Source organism: Sebastes umbrosus, chromosome 2, assembly GCF_015220745.1.
Source record: "Sebastes umbrosus isolate fSebUmb1 chromosome 2, fSebUmb1.pri, whole genome shotgun sequence".
In the NCBI taxonomy this organism is placed as follows: domain Eukaryota; kingdom Metazoa; phylum Chordata; class Actinopteri; order Perciformes; family Sebastidae; genus Sebastes; species Sebastes umbrosus.
Window position 1 is genome coordinate 28,066,271 of NC_051270.1, and position 20,648 is coordinate 28,086,918.

At 42.0% G+C, this 20,648-nt stretch overlaps 1 protein-coding gene across 5 annotated transcripts in view; it reads right to left on the reverse strand.

The window, feature by feature from the left end:
- The window catches only part of zfhx3 (zinc finger homeobox 3), a 163,814-nt gene extending 162,043 nt beyond the window's left edge, over positions 1–1,771 (reverse strand). For all 5 annotated transcript variants that reach the window (XM_037756120.1, XM_037756136.1, XM_037756128.1 and 2 more), the window contains exon 1: positions 1,642–1,771. The gene's annotated coding sequence lies outside the window, so the exon portion shown is untranslated. The remainder of the gene's footprint in view (positions 1–1,641) is intronic.
- Between the last annotated feature and the right edge of the window lie 18,877 nt (positions 1,772–20,648).

The following is a 20,648-nucleotide window of genomic DNA, read 5'->3' on the forward strand; positions in this document are numbered from 1 at the left end:
TGGGCGAGGAGCGCAGCTCCATCAGCACACAGGCCAGGGAGGGGAGCTGCTTTCCTCCACACTGGAGCTCCTGCTGTATTATCCTTGTCCTAATGTGAGGCAGGCTGACCCTTTGGGTCCTAAATCAGACTTTCCAGAAAACACATTTCAGATCACGTCCTTAATTAGCTCAGCGACGATAAATATTGTTTCTTGCGCTTTCAAGTGTTTTATTTTTCCTCCATACTAAAAATAATCTTTAAAGATGCAGGAGAAAGAAAAAAATGATGTCTGTTTATCTATTTATTTTCTCCTCTTTCATTCTCATTTTCAAAACAATGACTTGCTGCTGGGTACTAAATTTCAGTGACCCAAATTTTGTAAAATGACTTTGAACTTTTCAAACAAAGCTCTTTAGATCTTTAACGACATCTCATTCAGTGTGGCCTGCTGCTTTCACTGTCATTTCTTATTACAGTATATTCATATGATTGTATAAATACTTTTTTTATTTTTAATTAGGCCTATTTTCAAGGCAAAAATACTGCTGCTTATCAGTTTTACCTTTAGTATGATGTGAAAGGGATGCTCTGCCACACAGGTGCAAAGATTCATCTCAATATCCTTGAATTATATCCTGTCAAAAAATAAAATCACACAGGTTCCCTAATCAAGCAGAATAATTCAATATAGTCCAGATAACCTGGGATCAAGTCTTAATCACTGACTGAAAATGTGTTATCAGTCTTCCGCAAAACAACTGGGAAACCAGGCCCTATAATAAAACTAGAAGAGTGACGCTGAGCCAAATCAATTTCAAAGTCGTTCTGAATGGAAATACTCATTTCACAAGCATGTGCTATGAAGCCCAAAAAGTGCACGCATGCACCCGAAATGTGCCATCTTTGCACATTTCTGATACAAGACTCAAACACATATACTGTTTATCTATTCTTATACACACCACACACATACCAAACATAACATACACCCATCTGTAAACACACACACACACAAACAGCGGTGACATTTTATCAGCTAGAAAATCACTTTTGTCCCCTCTGTAAACTAAAAAACACCCACGTCTTGGAACATCCACACATCCCATCGCTGACAGCATTACTGATAACTGTTATAGAAATAGTACAGTGTGCTGTAGACGTGTCACTGTGTGAAAGCATAAATAAAATGTATTTCATATCAATGTGAAAATGTGTTTTTTTTTGTTTGCACATTTACATATGTTGGCCTACAGGTTTAGTGTATGCACAGCATGTCCACACAGTGTGACATATACAGTAGGTAAGGAGAATATGCTCTTGTATGTGTGATACACCTGGTCCTGCGTCATGTTTCTAGCACATTTTGCTTTGGCTGGTCATTGGACAAATCTGTCAGAGACCAGTGAAGAACCCAGGTCGAGCGTCTATCAACCAGACAACCTCAACATATTCAGAGCCTCTAATCTGAGAGGAACAAACAGGTGAGCAGAGCATGAAAGCGGGGCATTTATCAGCCAGCCTTTCCTTTACACAAACTCTGAAGCTATAGGCTAACCGTGTGGGGGGACACAGGCTGGGGACAAGTTAGCTTCAAAGCCCTGACGAAGTTAAAGGGCTTAAGGCCTGGACAGCAGGAGCAAGGGGGACTTCACAGCCTTACCTGATGGGGTTTTTGGTCTGAGTTGCCACCACGCGGAAGCCTCTCTGACTGCGTTTCCTTTTCAAGTGTCTGTTTGAAGTCAGCAGGCAGAAAGGTCACGCCCTCTCGGTCACAGCAGGTCCGTCGAAGCAACGGTGGATGGCCGGCGGCTATTGCTAACGTTCAGACTTTCGTCTCTTTCTTTGTATACAGGAAAAAAAAATAATAATAATAAAGGAGAATGTAAAGCTATTGATCCGGTGCCTGGGCACCTTGAGAAGTTTTGGTGATATACTCCTAGAATTCCAGGTATTTCCAGGGTTTTCCAAAGCTATAGGATTTGGGATTTAGGGACTCCCGGGTCACAAGAAGAGCAAGTCAGGATGACGCCATCACCTGGAACGAGAAACAAAAGGAAGAACAGAGTCAGAAACATGATTTGAACATCATGACAGCAAAAAAAAAAAAAAAGTTCCACTACAGTCCTGTCAGAGCGTTTTCTGTAACTCATCCCTGAAATCTGAGCACATAATAAATGTCTTTCAGGAGAAGCAAACCAGAGCAGTACGATACCATCAAGACTTCAAAATTAATCAGCTGTTTTTAGAGCCAACAAAATTAATCTATAATTATTTGTATGCTACTACTGCAGGAAAGCCTCTTATGATCTCACGATTACATTTAATAGCAAATGAACTGCTGTGCGTAATTTCTCTTCTCATGCAGCTGAAGACTTTTAAAATGAGGAAGATTTCCGGAGAAACTTAATTTCCCTGTAACCAGAACAAGACATATTCCTGTAATGGCATATATAATTGCCTGTTCTGCAGAGGATCTCCCGTATACGACAACAAAGTCTCATAGACAATACATATTTATTCAACTGTCAATTCCAGCAATGAAAAAAAAAAAAAACATGTAAAAAAAAGACTTTGAATTCCACATGGGCCTGGTTTGTGAAGCTGGGTAAATATGCTTGTCATATGTTCCAATAGTTCCACAGCGACAGAGATTTAGTTAGGGAATACAGGCGGGAGAGGCAGACAGTCTCTGATAACTGAATAGCTCTTTTGAAGCCACTTCCATTTGGAAACGTTGTGCGATTATTTTTACCTCTGTGGTTAGACTTGAGTTAAAGCCCATGTTTAATTGTTCCCAAGAGTTCTTATTGTGGTGCTGATAAGGGGCTCGGGGAGCAACATTTAAAACTGCAACAAAAATAACTAGACTCTTGCTCATTGGCCACAGGTCTGAAAGAGTGACAACAGAGGATCCACGCAGCAAAGAGAAAGAAAGACAGGTAGAAAGAAGACAGACAGGTGCAGAGGCCTTGTGTGGTTATGATGGGCTTGCATCGGAAGCTTTTCAGAATCACATAGCCTCTGTTGGAAATTTGAATAATGATCCTTTTAAGCCTTAAATAAAGAGTATACAGTACTTGCTAATCAATAAATAAATAATTTTCATGGCAGTGTTTTGTCAGCAGACGGAGAGCAGCGCCGTTAATTTGTCGTCTCTCTCTTCCTCTCTCTCTCGCTCCGTCCGAGGCCACGACTTCACGGTTTGTCAGGGCGACCTGTGGGAGTGTGTGTGTGTGTGTGTCGGATCAATAGCCCACCCACAGCAGAGCCGCGGGCCATCCCTGACCTGGGCTATTGATTAGGCCTGGCTCAGCTGCCAATAGCAATGTGCTGGATGTGACACCGGGCTAAGACAGGAGCCGAGGAAAGGGGGATTCTGAATTGCCAGTGGCAGCCCCACAGCACACCGCAGATAAAAGTCAATTCCACTTAACCAAATCACTGACAACTAAATAGTTAGCAGACAGAAGAATGCAGAGAGTCTCAGATGGCGGCAGCTGGATGGCTTCGGGGATTTCCTCGCCCCTGACCTGTGTCGGGGAGCACAACAGGCCATGGGAGAAACACTGTGACATACGCGGGCCGTGTTTGTGCAGGCTGCGTGACCTCTGCCTGCATGTCAGTCTGGTCACTTCTCACTCTGCAAGTTACACCTGCGTCACTGATGCATCAGAGACACCTAACACATTATCAGGTCTTTATTAATGATTGAAGTTCACTGCACTTTCTTACAGTATATGCAAATGAATCTGCAAATAGAATAATCCAATAATTTGAAAGAGATCTGAAGTATGATTTTAAGCATCCAGTGAAGGAGGCGTAGAATAGTGTTTATACAGCATGACTGTTTATTCTCGCTGCAAATCATCAGATGTTTTAAAAGCAGCTATTAACCGTAAGCTTTTTTACAGTAGTGTTTCGTGTGCCTGCATGCACACACGTGTAATGCAGTCCCTCTGAACTTGTCAGACTCCTTTCGATCCATCTTGCTCCCAGTCATTACCAGTCCATATTAGAGTAGTTTACATGTCACTTTACCGGTCCTTTGCCTCGTGAATGTAATTCTGTGGCCACTGCCTCCTTGTGCATTCAGCACCTATCTATGGCTCCATATCTCTCCCAGTAATTGCTGAGTGACAGAAAGGCAATACTGACCACTTCATTATAGGACAGCCAGACTGACTGGACACTGGCCTCTTGGCTCCAGGTCACCGTGGCCAGACTGACCTTATCTGCCCAGGTCGTCAGGGGTCAGTCACCCAGAATTTATAAGGACTTTACTAGAGTTGCCGTGGGTGCCATACAGCAAGGTCGCCTGACCCCGGCGGACTGCTTATATCAGGTATTGATTGCAGTTTGTCTACTTCAGTTGAGGCCGGACTAATCTCCCAACACTAGGGTCTCGGGGGCAACGGCTTCAGTGTAAAGTTAAGTATTGGAAGTAACAAGAGTGATAGTGGGGCGAGTGGATACTATAACCTTAAGAGGGATACAACAAGAGTTGTGGGGCTTTGGGGTTTAAAAAACAATATGTGTAAGATCAGGGACGTGTAGTAGCAGGACAGGAAGTTCAAACCTGGAAAAAGGTTCTATTCTTAGGGTGCTCTTGGGGGATGAAGCTCTGTGCATGACAATTTTACTGAGGGATGAAATAAAGGATGTTGTAGCGAGATATATTGAACAACTGCAGTACTGTACTTGGACTGAATGAGGGTCTGAGAATGTGGTCTTCTACACAGTCAGGATACCAATCATCTGTGTGTGAATTCAACACGTTCACGTTGCTTTGAATTGTTTTGTTTTCTGTTGTTTGCTCCTAAGACGGTTAAGTTAAAGGAAGAAGATATTGATCACTACTTATAGCTAGCTGATTCTTTTGTTTTTTTTGCAGCTGGATTAATGAATCTTCTTGGGAACGTCTGTCTGTCAACCATCTTTAGCTACCACATATATGGATAAAGACATGTGATTGTTAGTCTGCAACTGAATGTGTATTTGTGTGTGCGTCTGCACCGGCTTGTGTCTGCGCGAGACCCTTTATGTACATACTAAAGCATCCCTGATGCTCGTTAGATCTCGTCTCTCGGCAGCTGCTTGGCACCGCTCATATTAAATCACAATAATGGCAGATGAGCTCTCGCGCTGGAGAGACAAGCATCTGTTTGAAACTGCACTTTATTACACTTTGTTCCTTTAATCAAAAAAAAAACTACGCGAAAAAATAACCCGGTTTTAAAAATCCCAGATAAACAGCAACGATTGCATCTTTAAATAATAAATGATCCCCTGCCTCTTACAGACGGGAATATAACTGAAAATAATTGAAGACAACAATGTCCTATAAGAGCAGCACTCGAGCAGTGCTGATTCAGACTCCCTCATAACTTCAAACATTCAGTCATAAAGTATGGATAATCCGTAAAAGAAAGGCGTACGTCTGTTTACAATTTCCTTCTAATTAAGGCTACAGGATGGGGTCTACCTTTGTTAAAGTTGATGTGTGTTTGTTAGACTTCCTGAGAAATTGTACCACTGGCAAATTAGAGGGTGGAATACAAAACGAAACAAACAATAACACTCTAATATGATCTGCAGTCAAGGAATAAATATTTCACAATCTGTCTACATTTGACACACTTTCAGTCGAGAACAAAGGATTCCTAAACAACAAATTGCCCAAACTTGGTCTTGAGACAATAACCTTTTTGACCGGCGTTAATTCACAAAGTATGATAGCGACTTCCACTTCACATCTGTGTGTAATCTGTCCTCAATTTGTTTGGAATTTAAGGACATTTTGTTACTTCTTTTTTAAGTTAACGAGACATTTCTGTTGGCAGTCATGGAAGGGAGCAGATTGAAACAGATCATGAAGGTAACAAACAAAAATCAAGATGGTAAGGCACATTTAATGACACATGTGAAAACAATGAATGGGACAAAACTTAAAGGTGCTAAATACGGGATTGGGAGCATTTCTATTGCCTCTCTATGGCTCTCAACATGGCCACGGTAAGCCGGCGGCTCGCAGCTAACAAGTGCAAACAATGGCGAAAGTGCTGACAGAGATAACAGTGTTTACCTGGCGGGGGAACCGGAAAGTGGATGCTATGCTTCTGCGATGGTGTTATCAGTTGTAACCATCGTATGAGAGCAGTGTAGAGCCGCAACCGTGAGCTAGCCAGTGGGGCACGCTCACATGCACGAACATGCACTAGAAACACATGCGGACAGCCCGCTGATGTCAACAAAGCGAGGAAAAGCTTGAATTGCAACCAGTGGGCAACACCAGGCTCTGAAAAATGAAGCCAATCCGAAGAGCCTTAAACTTGAATTATTTCTAATAGCCAGCAGGGGGCGACTCCTCTGGTTGTAAAAAGAAGTCTGATTGTATAGAAGTCTATGAGAAAATGACCCTACTTCTCACTTGATTTATGACCTCAGTAAACATTTATGGTCTCAATCGCTAGTTTCAAGTCTTCTTCAATACAGCATGATGTTCATTTAGTAAATTATGGTTCCATTAGAGTCAAATAGACCATAAAGCAGGGGATGATTTAGGGTGTGGCTACCTTGGGATTGACAGGTCGCTACCACGGCGTTGTCCGGTCTGGGAGTTGTCCGTGTTTTTGTCTTAATACTTTAGCCCTTTCATAGTGTGTTTTCAGTTCATGAAAGTTTTTTGTGGTTGCCTAAAAATGTCTTATTCAGCTTCCGGCTGTATTTAGCTCCACCCTCTCGTATCACTTCTGGTTGCAAAAAACCAAGATGGCGACGGCTAAAATGCCGAACTCGAGGCTTCAAAATGGCAGTCCACAAACCAATGGGTGACGTCACGGTGACTACGTCCACTTCTTATATATATACAATCTATGATTACAACATACACGCAGACATTACTCCTCTATATCTTTACATAGTTATATAAATGCTCTGGATATTGAATTTATCATTAATGGTGTGCTTCTTTATAACGACTGGTGCCCAGCTCTGATTAGCCTCTACATGGAGCCTGAGTGAATGACTGGTTCCATGTTCATATCCTTGAGATGATGACACACTACAGAGTTTTACCATGTAAGGCCAATGGTGAGGGTGAACTAAAGAGTATGAAAAATCAGGTAAGCGCCGTGCTGATGAAGGTGATGTTTCCCATTCTCCCTCTGTGCACCAGGCCAGCAGTGTGCTGTGTGTCTAAGAGGGATAAGGCGGTGCTTGATGATTAATCACTGAACATAATAAAGCTTCTCACCATGAGCACACAGTCCAGCTGATTCTATGATATGATTGGGGCCGATTAGAAAAGAGAAATAATCATTCCTTACAGTGCATTCATGGTACACTCTAATGATATCTTCTGATTGGACCTCGCGGAGAAGATAATAAGGGCCGTCTTCAGAATGGACTCTGAGATTATTTCTTTAACTTCATGAAATGGGGCCACGGGCCTGGATGCTGCAGATTTGAGGATTAAGATAAGCTGACCTTTCACATTATGTTGCCATGTATAAAAGATGAAGTTTACAGTCCCTCATCACATTAGACCTTATCAATGGTTGCCTCTGTGAAGCCCCCTTTGAACATCACAATGGTTTTTCAGTATACAACAGGCCTCTACCCCCTAGTGTGGGATTACTGTGCTTGTGCGTGTATGTGTGTGTGTGTGTGCTGAAAGGGGTGCAGTGTGGATGTGCATGCTCGCTTGTTTGGACAATACTAAAGCACTAATCCAGTGTAAAAACTCTATTCTATCTCCTTTCTTTTTCATGGTCATGTGGGACAAAAATAAATTCGAAAAAACTTGAGTCTGGTTGGTGAAATATTTAACGCCTCAATTTAAGAGATGTGGCCTGTTATAATAAAACAGGTTTGACAGCAATGGACTATTTGCACAGCGTTACTAGCAAACAATAAGTGCATATCAAACATTTTCTCTTTCACACAACAGCGTCAGGCTGTGCCCCTGAGAGCCCACATGTTAACTCCTCATGTTGTTGGGACAGGTCGCTCTGCCCTGCTAGTGAGACACTCCAGAGGAGAACAGCAGAGAGAGCATCTCATTTCCACAGTTCTCCAAAATATCGTCGTCTTAACATCTAAGTCTTCTGTGAAAAATGAAAAAGCTGCCAAACGGGTGGCAGAGTGTCATTTGTTTCAAATGCAAACCAGCATACTTAAAACATTTTTTGGATCAAGTGACATTATGTTGAAACTAGAGGAGTAATCCACCTGTCAGTTACAAATACTGTCACTTGTTTCAATCTCAAAACAAGCGAAACTATATTTGAAACAAGTCAAACGATCTCACCCCGACGGCTGGTTTGTTTTCTCTTGTTTTCAGCTAGACAAAACCAAATAAGTTAAATTTTACTAAATTTTGGGAGCTCTGATAGTGAGTGACACTTTTGGATCATATGTGTTCAGCAGAGCTGCTCTCTGCTGGGCTGGGCTGAAGAGCTATAGGCTTTTACAGGCATCAAACTACTGGCCAACATCTCCCGGCTTCTTTGATGTGGGAGGCATTGCTTACCCCTATAACTTACAGCCCAGCTCTGCAGGGACTTATTTTTATAACCTCTATTATTTTCTATCATAAATATTCAAATCCAGATCTTAAATCCAGAGCTTAGTGAGGAGAATAGCCAAAAACAACATGCAGCTCTTCAGCTTCCCCCAGCTCTCGCTCTTCTATAGAAAATCATTATGAAGATTAATACAGAAATCAAACAGAATGCTGAGACGAGACTGTAGGACCCGGTAAAAATAATGCACTCGTGTGAAAGACTCGGGATGAAATTTCTGGTCAAGGATCTTGGGCTTTTTTGTTCTTTATTTGTTTGAAGCATTTTTGACATATTCTGCATTTCCTCCTTTTGGCTGTGAATTAATATTTGCGGCTTGAATATTAATCCTGATTCAGTGGTGGATTAGTTCGCTATTGTCCCCTCTGTGCTGAGCCCTAAATAAAGGCGCTGACATGGAGAGGGAATCTATACCTCTCTGCCCTGCAAACAAAGACCTCTGCACCCAGAGATAACACATGTCCCTGCAACACAGACCCCCCTACTCTACCCACATGCTGGATTCTCCATCTCCCTCAACCCCTCCATTCCACATTTCCCCTTCTTCTCACCACTCTCTTCCTCCCTCTCTCTCTCTCTCTCTCTCAGAAAAACTTTGCCATGGTAGATTTGCAAGGCAATTGTGCCCTTAAACCGCGCCTCTTCCTCAGCTTATACCATGCATTTTCCAGAGTTTATCAAAGAATACAATGGGGTTATGCTTTCACCATTATTCTCCAGGCAAGAACAGTAATTTAAATGCACCACTACTACTGAGGCAGGGCGCAGCCCTGCTGTCTCACTATGGAACAGAGAGAGATGAAAATGCGTTACAAAAAACGCACTGCATTACTTTGTTGACCTTTCCTGTTCTCATAGTTTACAAACAGCTGTGAAGCTCCTTCCTCTGGGCTCTTTGTACATCAGAGACGAGGACTGATGGAGGCACGCCATGCTTAAATGAAGGGCTTTTTCTAACTTGCCTCCGTTGTGGCTCACAAACACAACCTAACAAACACACATTCACTTCATCTCTGCCGCCAAAGCAGTTGCCAAAGTGAGGGAGGAAATACATAGTGAAACAGATATGATGGCAGCCTTTCATGTAAGTATATATTTTAACGTTGTATGTCTGTTCAACAAGAAAAGAAAGAAAAATCTAAACATATGCACGCATCAATACAGCCGCCCACGCGCAGAAACAAGTTTAATTTTCTCACCCGCTGTAATAGCATCGGCGAGTGTTTTTCAAAAGTTAGTCTGTGTTCATAGTAATTGAAGCTAAAGTTGCACCGCTATTTTGATGCAACTAAATGCGTGGAGCACAGTTCATACCAGACTGCTGTCTAAAACGAATTGCAAACCGCTGTCCTCAATGACACTAATCAGCACATACCTGCAAGCTCATGTAGTGAGATATCTGCACACACACGCACACCCATGTTTCATCACGGTATTGTGAAAGCAAACGGGAACACTGAGTACTGTGCTTCAGATGGTGGTTCTACATGTGTGACCTGAGGCTGAATGCCAGGTGAATATTAACAGGGAACTGAGAGGAGGAGGAAGATACAGAGGACGGAGGATGATGAGGACAAGAATGTTAGAGAGGTAAAGACAGGAAACAAGGAAGAAAAACAAAGGGAGGGCGAGAGAACAGGAAAAGGAGATATAGAAAGGAAGTAAAGGACGAGGGAAGGAAAATACAGTGAAGAGCCACATAATAATAAGGGTGTAAGAAAATATCAATACACATGAGTATCGCGATATTATGTGTTGTGATACTGTATCAATTCTCCAACACACTGTATCGATTTTTAATTAACCTATTAAAATCTGCCGGCCCCCCGTCGGGTCCAGCCGCTATTCAATCTTTCAGAGGTTGTAACGGAGTGAAGCTACTGGCATCATATTATAGAAAACCTGAGGAATACAGTGGTACCACCCATGTCATACTAGTTTGTCATGAAGGTGGCTAAATAACGCTCCAAAGGTATGCTACATTTTGGCAATTCAGGTAAAACTGGCATGGCCATTTTCGAAGGGGTCCCTTGACCTCTGACCTCTAGATATGTGAATCACAATGAGCTCTATGCGTACCCACGACTCTCCCCTTTACAGACATGCAAACTTTATGCTAATCCCATGCAGTTTGGGGCAAAATCCATTCCTAAAATTAGAATTAAAGAAATTGCAATATATCGTAATATACTGAATCGTCACCACTGTATCATGGCACATATCGTATCGCCAGATCCTTGCCAACACATAGCCCTACATAACAAGTGGAGAGAAAGATGGGGCAGTGCAGCAGACGGTTGGAGATGGACTGGACCGGCCTGCGGACCCGGTCAGACTGATGAGAACGGGTAGCCATAGTGATGCCATTACGTTGGTAATCAATCCATTGGTGTCTGCGTGTCTGGGTGGGCAGATACTCCCAGTCTAGAAGGGGTTAATGGGAAATCAATGAGAGGGATGTGCTTATGAGCAGGACATGGGGAAAGAGGGACAAGGGGGAGAGAGTGAAGAGAGATAGAGGGGCGGGGAGGGGGAGATAGGAACATTGTTTCCTGTGATAGCAGCAGACTTCCCAGATGTTATCTGTCATTCAAAGGAGCACTCTGGTGACCAGATGTTTAGGCTCAACGTGGTGGAGTGGGTATACATCCTACTGGGGGATCAATATAGGTCAAGTGCATGGTAATATTTATCAGTACTCTACACACACACACGACATTGATGTCTTTGCAACACGGAAGCTTGTGCTGAGCAGGACGAAAATTATGTATGTATTAAAAAAAATCACACCCTGGTGATATGCTCATTTATTTCAGTGGGATGTATATCTGGCATGACGGTGTTTTCTCATTAATATGGATCGTATGTCTGGCCTGCATCAGCAATATCTCCGTCTTACGTCCATTACGGGAAACAAAGGGGAGCGCTGATTTGGAAAGAAAGGTAAAATAAATACAGCGAAAAATCAGCCAGAGTAGTTTTCTAAAGGCCTGCGGGCATCTGGGGAGGTGGGTGGGGGGTTGGAAAGGGGGAACCGAGAGCAGGTCCCAGTGCAGTCAGGCTCTTTGTAGTTTGAGCAGTCTGAACTAGCCAGAGGCTTACTGTTCTAACCCCTAGCACTCACAGAGACTGTTTGGGGAAATTACACCACAGAGTAATAATTAATCAAGTAAACGCCGAACTGCTTTGATTTGGATTACATTAACATATTATCAATAATGTATTAATCAAATACAAATAAACACCTCTGCATAATAGCATACTTAACTAACTGCATTTTCACACGTGGTAAAAAAAAAAAAAGTTTCTTTAAGCGATGAGAAGAACTACACTGGAAGAGTTTCCGCTCCTGTCGGCACTGAACTGTCTCTATTCATCAGCTCCCTTCTTCATCACTGCATCACACCATTTCAAGTGCTTCAGAAGAGGCAGGAAAATTATGAATTCATTTATTTATGCTTAACAATGGGAGAATGCATCATGCAGGGGTAAATAAACACACCACTGATGAAGCACTGGAAACACAATGCACGTAATTTGTGCAAAGCTACTCCAGGTTTGATTCCAAAAGTAGCTAAGTGGATTGAGGAAAAGAGTTAGTCACTTTTATCATTCGCAGAGGAGTCGAATCAGCTCTGCTTTTGTATTTTCACTTAAATGCATGTTCTGTTTTTCTCAGATAAGTTGTGTTGTTTAAAAGCATCCGTTCTCGCCTAACGCTTTGTTCATTGGGGGAACTTCATGCCCAGGGATTTTCTAAACACAATTCATCAAAGTGGAACGGCAGTCTTTTTTTCTGCATTCCTAATCCTTTTTGCTGCAGATGAGAGATTTGCTGTTCAGACTCATTAAGATTAAAGCGTTTTGCCAGAGTTATTTAAGAATGCAAAGTTCCATGTGAGACCTCTCAGAGTTCAGAACAGAAGAAAATCCTATCGACACGCTCGGTGCACTGGGGGCTGATCTTAGCCTATATTTCTATATTTGGTGTCAGTGATTGAGTGATAGCATGTGAAATGGGTTTTCCTGCTGTATTATGGTTTAGAGTTACAATCACTTTTCCATTCTCACCATCAGTAGGAGATTATGTGTAATTGCTCTTTTTGTCTTCACTTATGAGATTAGTTTAGTTACCTGTAAACATATTTAAAAACTATGGGTTTTACTTTTGTTGTGAAGTTGCCAGCTGGTTTTCAATCAAATACATTGTTTATCGGGTTTGATAATTAAGTATAAACTGGCAGACAAATTAGTTGTCTTTTATTAAAGCTGGGGTTGGCAACATTGGAGAAATCAGCAAGAGTAAGACCGATTTTGAAAGTATCCAACCGAAAAACCCAGGCCAAACTCGTTTCCAATGAAAGTAGGTAGCAGCACTAACATATGTATATTATGAACATAAGCATATCATAATAAATGTAAACAACGAACAAGGCTATTGTTAGTACTCACAGCTGTCAAGCTATCAGCCTGAGGAAGACTCCGGTGACGCGCATTGAGTGCATTTTTGAGCTAGTTCGGTAACACTTTATAATTACCGTCATTAATAAATGGTAAATTGATAGTTAATTAAACTTTAGTTAATAGTTATTTTACGGTTAACAATGAAATGGTAATTAATGATGCTTACTAATTATTAGTAATGCCATAATTTATATCATTTTAACAGTTTATTGTTGCACACATTACATTTTATATACTATATTATTTGTTAATGATTACGAAATGATTTGTAAACCATCTATAAAAATTATTTGGATGGCAATTATAAAGTTGCAACTGATGAATATAATACCTTGTTAAATGGTTAATAAATACTTTGTAACGCATCTATAAACATTATTTAGATAGATCAATAATCCTCGGTTTCTGGTCGACCATCTATGTAATGTTTATAAATGTTTTATACCATTTTTGTAAAGGTTTACAAATCATTTGGTAATGACTAACAAATACTTAATATTGTATATAAAATGTTATAATGTGTGCAACAATAAGCTGTTAATATATAGTTTACTAATGTAATCAGATTATAATTGCTATCGTCTCTTATCAGCTATGATACAATATGGAATTTATAAACTAATTATTTCTATCAATTATCAACTATTTATTAGTGATGGTTATTATAAAGTGTTAACCGCTAGTGCTGCTACTGTTACTTTCATTGGAAAAGAGTTGGCAACACTGTGTTGGGTTTTTCGGTTGGATCATTTTTTTAAATCTAGCGTACTCTTGCTAGTTTCTCAATATTACCAACCCTACCTTTAAAGGAAACAATACATAGTTCGTATACAGTAGATGGTAAATGTGCAATTAATTATTTTTGCTTTCTAGTATTATTTTGGCTGCAGAGATTTTGGCTGGGGTAAGGTCATCAGTCTTCAAGTTGGACAGACAACTGTTAATGTTTAGCTGGAGGAGAGCACAGTCTTTTAGCTGAGAAAGAAATTATCATTGGATCGGACTGAGTGTTAGTCTTCTGCCTAAGGATTTTTAATATTAGCTCTTTTGGCCGGAGACTCAGTAGTCTTTTGGCTGCTCTAAAGCTGGAGACAGGCTCAGATCCCGTAGTTTGTAACACAGCTCCAGTCTCGGCACCTTTCCCAAACTTTCCAACTCCAAGTGTCGCAATCTGGTTCCATTTTACAGCTGGCCTTGAGATTGTAACAGAGCTCCTTTCTCTCCCTCCTCAACCGCATATTTAATCCCTGTGCTTATGTCAAACTTAATTACAGGACCTTGTACGAAAAAATAACAAGTGAGCCTTGTAAGGGTGGGAGAGAGGAAAGGAGAGTATTAAGAGAGAGAGCGAAAAAGAGACATAGGGAGAATGCTAAGAGGTGTGAGGGGGGGAAAGGAACAACAGAGACATTTAATCTGTAGTCTCAGTATGTTCAATGACCAAACAGAAAAGCTTTGATGTAGAGTATCTCTTTTTTTTTTTTTTTAGCTGACACTATTTTTAAAAATCAATAGTGATAGTTATTGATAACTAAATCTATAAGATATGCAGTATATAAGTGGACTAAAACAGTAAAAATATGAGCACAAAGATATTGTCTGTACAAAACTATAAGCAACCTTTTCAAATGAGGAGAGGCAGAGAAGGTAAAAGAGGCCCTACGCCCATATCCTTTAACTTACAACCCAGCAAATTCTCCTGAGCTCCCACAAACCAAAAAGAAATAATCATTAGACTAAGTCAGTCACCCAGTTTGTGTGTGTGTGTGTGTGTGTGTGTTTGTGCACATAAAACTATTTACTCTGTAGAAGTGGAACAGCCGGGGAGAGAGATGTTTAGTCTGTCAGTTTAAAACTATTACCTCAAACTCTGAAAATATGAGCCGAGCCTGTCGTGCATCGACACAGGGAGACAGCACTGTGAAGAACAAACCTTTGAAAAGTCTAAATCAATTTTTGGGGGAGTAACATAACAAACGCTTCACCGCAGTGAAGAAAAGGGGATCTCTTTTTAACAGTTTGAAAAGCACATATTCATACAATCTTCATAAGGCAAAACAGCATAAATGCAGTATACATGAAGCCTTTTGAAAAGGGAGATGACAGGACGGGAGAAAGGGAGAAGACGCAGGGATGCTCCTCAGAGAAGCAGACAAAACACACAGGAAGACCACCACTGCCCTGCACAGTCCTCCATACTGTTTTCCTACACCGCCCTCATTGCACACACCTACCCACGCACCCACCCTTCAGGCCGGCCCGCTGGCTAAAGCCTTCCCAGACTGGACTCGAGTGGCCGAGCAGTGGACCAGAGGAGGGAGAGAGGTTCCCATGCCACTGGTGCTGGAACTGGCGCGCCACCCGGAGGTATTTATAGCAGACCAGCACTAAAGGGCCGGGAGAGAGGGCATGCTTGTTTTCCTTTCCATTCCCCAGGCACTTTCACCAGGCCTCACATGTGGGTGTTAAATATATACCCAAATACTGGGAGCAACATTGTGGGGGCAGAGAATAGGAGGCAGTGCACTCCCTTGGAAGAGGGGTGGGTTGGAAGTGGAGGGCGGGGGCGGGGGCGGGGGCGGGGGATTGGGGGTGTGGGGGTGGGGGGTAGATGGAGAGTTTAGAGAGGAAACAGGAGAGCTGGACGCAGACTTGAAGAGCTGTGTGGTGTAGAGGCGGAAAGAAAGAAAGACAGAAAGAAAGACAGAAGGTTGTTAATACAGTCAAAAGAAAACAAATAAGAAAGAATGAAAGAAATGTTAATAAAACAGAAAAAGCCAAATAAGAAAGAAAGAAAGGAAGATGAATTAATCTGTCTAGGCTTTTCCAAGCTCCAAAGGGCCTACGAAAGTGAGGCAGGCTCTGTGCCAGCTCCGGGACCCAGTCGAGGATCTGAGGTTGCTGAACCCAGTTCATCTGGAGACTCCACAGTGGAGAGGCGGGGAAAAGTCCAGACAAAACAAGGGGGCATTTGCGGGGAGGTAGCGGAGCGGTCCTGTTGTTGTGGCCTTCTTAACATCAAATGATATCTGGATCCAAGAAGCAGCACTCCCTATCTCCAGCTGCTTCTTCTATATACTCTATGATGTATGTCTCTCTCTCTCTCTCTGCATGGGAATTCCAGAGTGACATTATTACTATGATGAAAACAGACCCTATAAATACTGAGCACTATGATGAATATAACAGCGATTATGGGGGCAGCGATAATTAGATCAGGAAAGAAAGAGAGGCTCATTGAAGTTTGCTCTGTTTTTGTGTTTGGGAATTCCTTTCAACCGTGCGTCTTAATGTATGAAGAATTACAGAGGCAACGGTAGCGTGGTAATCATTTGGGTCTCTAGGAGGGCCTCTTGGGGCCTCTTCAGTGATCCTCTCTCCTGTATCAGCTCCCTGCTCCCTCTCACATCTCGGTAAAAGCCACCCTGCTGTCGGCTTTTTTAATGATGGTTTGGCCAACAAACAATTAATAGGCTGCCCCACAGATGCCTGTTAAAAATGAAATAGCAGGAACTATGGAGTGCTCCCAAATGGGGCCATCCAGCAGCTCCCGCTATCTTTCCATCCAGTTTTGCTCGTCAGGTTTTACCCTCGTCAGCAGATCCCTAACCCGCCCAGGTCCGGCTTAGATCTTTAAGTCCTAAGACTACAGCTTTAACAACACCCTGACCTGAGCCCCTGTCCAAATCCCAACTGCACAGCAGCCATCCCACTAGCTGATTGCGTCAGAAAGATTCCACAGCCATGGCCTCTGTTTTTTCATACTTGTGGGAAAATAGCAGTTCATGTTTCCTTGGATGCTTCACACATTCCTCACCCTGTCTTCACATTGCGGGGCCCCAGAGACTGGGTAGAGCCAAAGCCACTCAGGAGGAGGTGCTTGGCAGATAAGAGGTGTGGCTAAATGAAAAAGGAAAGGCAATTTTTTATTGTTTATTTAGGAGCGAGTTGCTAGGCGATGGGATCTCAAAAAGGCACTAATTACATTTCCCCGGGTTTGATGAGTATAACAGAACGAGGACAGAAACTTTCCAGCTCATTTAACTTCTCAGAGCACAGCTGGGAATTATAGATAACAGAACATCTGGAAGTCACAAAAATACTTCTCTCTCGTCTAATCCAAGCTAATTCAAAAGTCACCACATCCTGCAATGAACGGCATCCCAAAGCTAACGCAGTGACAGCTCCAATATTTCAACTTTTGTTGTAAGAAAAAAAAAGTAGCCATGTCTGAATGGCATTCCAGTTATGTGGGCAAAAGTTCATGCATTCTAGATCATGCTGCTGCATCTTTTGCTCAAATTTCATCATTAGGGCAGAAATGGACGTCATGGAAAAGTACCGAAAACTCCCTAAAGTCCTTACACAAACTCACACATACACTTATACTTTGTGCAACACATGTTCACATCCATCATTCTTCAACATAAATGATGTTCCAACATATGAACAACAACAGTATTTCAAACACTACATCTAAATCCATGTAATGCAGCACAGAGAGAGAGAGAGAGAGAGAGAGAGAGAGAGAGAGATAAACAAACAGAGCTTACTCTACTTGGCCACACTCAAGTTTGGTCTCATCCCAAATTCCTGACCTCAAAATTTCAAGACAAAAGGTAGTTAGTCTTGATTTATGCATGCTTCAGCTTAGGATGAAGAGAGCAGGACACGGTAGCAAAGCAATTAATTTTGATGCTGAAAACATTATTAATGGTAATGTTTAAAACATCAAAGCCCCGGCTGACAGAGACACAGCATCTCCACTCTGACAAGATGGAACAGATGAGCTCACTTGAGTCAGTCAAGGTGAGGCGCAGGGGAAAATGTAATTTGTCTCTCTGTTGATTTTCATTGAGATTTCCTGGAGCTGGAGCTGTAGTTCGGAGCAGGTTATACCTTGTGTACCTGGTGTCTGTGGTATAGTAGGACAGGCCACCATATGAAGGGTAGAGTCTAGTCCCTGTCACTGGCGTGTGTATATGTCTACATGCACACAAATGCATCATGCTTTGGATTTTGTTTTATATGAAAAGTATTATAGTATAAGTTCTCATACACCATTTGCAGGAGACTGGTGTTGGTACACCGTGTGAAACCAGAAGTCAAAATTGATTTATTTGTCAGGTAACTTCCGTACTAAAGTAACACCACTTCCGGTGTTATTTTAACCCAAACTACAAACTTTTCCTAAACCTAACTAAGTAGCTTTGTTGCCTAAACCTAACCAAGTCCATCTTTTCCTAAACTTAAGTAGTTTTCTTGACTAAACCTAACTAAATAGTTTTGTTGCCTCAACCTAACTAAGTATTTTTGTTACCTAAATGTAACTAAGTAGTTTTGTTGCCTACACCTAAGTAGTTGTGTTTCCTAAACCTAACCAAGTCCATCCTTTCCTAAACCTAAATGGTTTTGTTGCCTAAACCTATATAAGTAGTTGTGTTGCCTAAACCTAACCAAGTTGATCATTTCCTAAACCTAAGTAGTTGTGTTGCCCAAACCTAAGTAGTTTAGTTGACATAACCCAACCAAGTAGTCTTATTTTGAAAAGTCTGGAACGGAAATCGACACATGCGTCACGTGTCACTGGACATTCACACACGAAAAATGAGTTATAACTTTCCACAATAAATCATACGAAGCGTTGTACGAGGATACATTGCGTATATAGTGAGTCGGCGTGTGGCAATTAGGAGCCAGTTGTTGCTCTTTAGACCAGAGGCCTAAATTCAACCATTCATGGGATGAAGGGGACAGCAGAGGACACAGCATTAGTTGGAATGTATGAATCTGAAGTTCATAATGACTGTGTGGGCCAGTGAAGAACCCCCTCCTCTATCTGCGTGGACTCCTCACTGTAGCTTTGGGCAAAGGGATAAAGCTTCTCTCACTCCCACATATTCATTTACCCCCCACCATCACACCAATTGAACCAGGGAGTCTGGGGGGAGCCACATTGATATTCACTACACATCTCCATCCCCCAGCCACAACCATCCCCACTGGAAACATTATTTCATTACATATATTATGCATTCAGCATAAGGGAGTTGGTGAATGTGCAGTGTGCAGATGTGTGTGTGTGTGTGTGTGTGTGGGTGTGGGCGAGCTCAGATGTTTCCTTCTATGTATACATGGCTGCGACAAGCCTGTTGTAAAAAGAGCTTTAAAGAGGGTGTAAAAAGATATAACGCCTCAGGGGTCCAGTGTTAATGGTACTTAGTTTACTTTGTGAGAGAGAAGACAAAATATTTATTTCGTACTCTTTTGTGTCAACATTATAAAAGTGATTTTTCAGGGGTTTTTTTTACTATGTAGAGGGACAATGTTTCCAGCAGAGTTTGCCTGAATTTTCTCAGTTCAGTTGAGTATGTGCGTCCACATGTGAATCTCATGCAGAGCGGTGGATAAAGAGATGCACAGAGGGAGAACAACAGAGAAAAGAGATGAAGACAAACAGACAGACAGATCTTTCATACGGCCCATTGCTCTTTGGGCCCTGGTCCAGATGTCACCAGACCAGTTTTTATTTGTTAATGTCTTGTTTTAAAGGCCCTCTTAAAAGCGCCTGCCGCCTTTCCTTGAAGTCTCTAAGTGGCTCAACACAAGACACTACTTGTCTGATCCGAACTGGAATCAATTTGGAAAAGAAACCATTTCACCTCTGATTAAGCACTGCTCTGTCTCTGCTGTGGCATGCTGACCTTTCCAGAGGTCTGTCTTGTGCTGCGAGGAGGGGCCGGCCAGATGATGTGCCGGGCTAATTAGACTGATTGACGTCAGAAGGCCGGGCCTGAGAGTGGCTTGTATTTGAACCCCATTTGTGAGGACTCACAACCCTCTCTCTGTCAGGGGCCTTTAGAGTCTCGCATGTCAGATTCAGTGCTGTACCCCACAGTCTCTTTTTGCAAATATCCCATAATGCTTTTCCCTTTCATTTTATGAGTTAACTTTTTTCCTCTGACTTTAGGGTAATCAAAACTGTGACACTTGCCCATGATACAGTGAGCCAGGTGTCCTCTCCTAGCCCATTCACACGAAAAGGCGTATGAACACCACAATAATGCGCAAGGCGTTTAGCGTGTAATAAGTATGCCTTTCTTGATTTTTGCATGTCATGTGTATGCCATATATCCTGTACTGACTGCAATGTAAACGCATCCGTGTATAAATGCTACGGTAAGACTTAGTGACGTAGTATAAGAAGCGAGAAAGACCGCTTATGGTGGGCAGGTGGATGGGTCCAACAAACACACGACTTTGAACCACGAGGCCGGTGTTCAAAACCGTTGTTGACCGGTGTTTTGTTTTGTAAGTTATGTTAGTGATGTTTGTCACGTGACGATTGTCCCATGTTCTTTAGTGACGTTGGTGACATGTTTTCTGTAGTTGTGTTACGTTGTTTCCGTACGTATTTTCCTTAGTTGAGTTTATGTACTTGAGTCCAACCCTGGCGTTTTTTCCTTAACCTAACTAAGTGGTTTTCTTGCCTGAACCTAAGGTAGTGGTTTTCTTGCCTAAACCTAACTATGGATGTTTGCGTGGTGTACAAATGACACACGAAAAGGCTAAAATGCATACTCCTGACATAATTTTGTGGTATTTGTACGCCTTCTGGTGA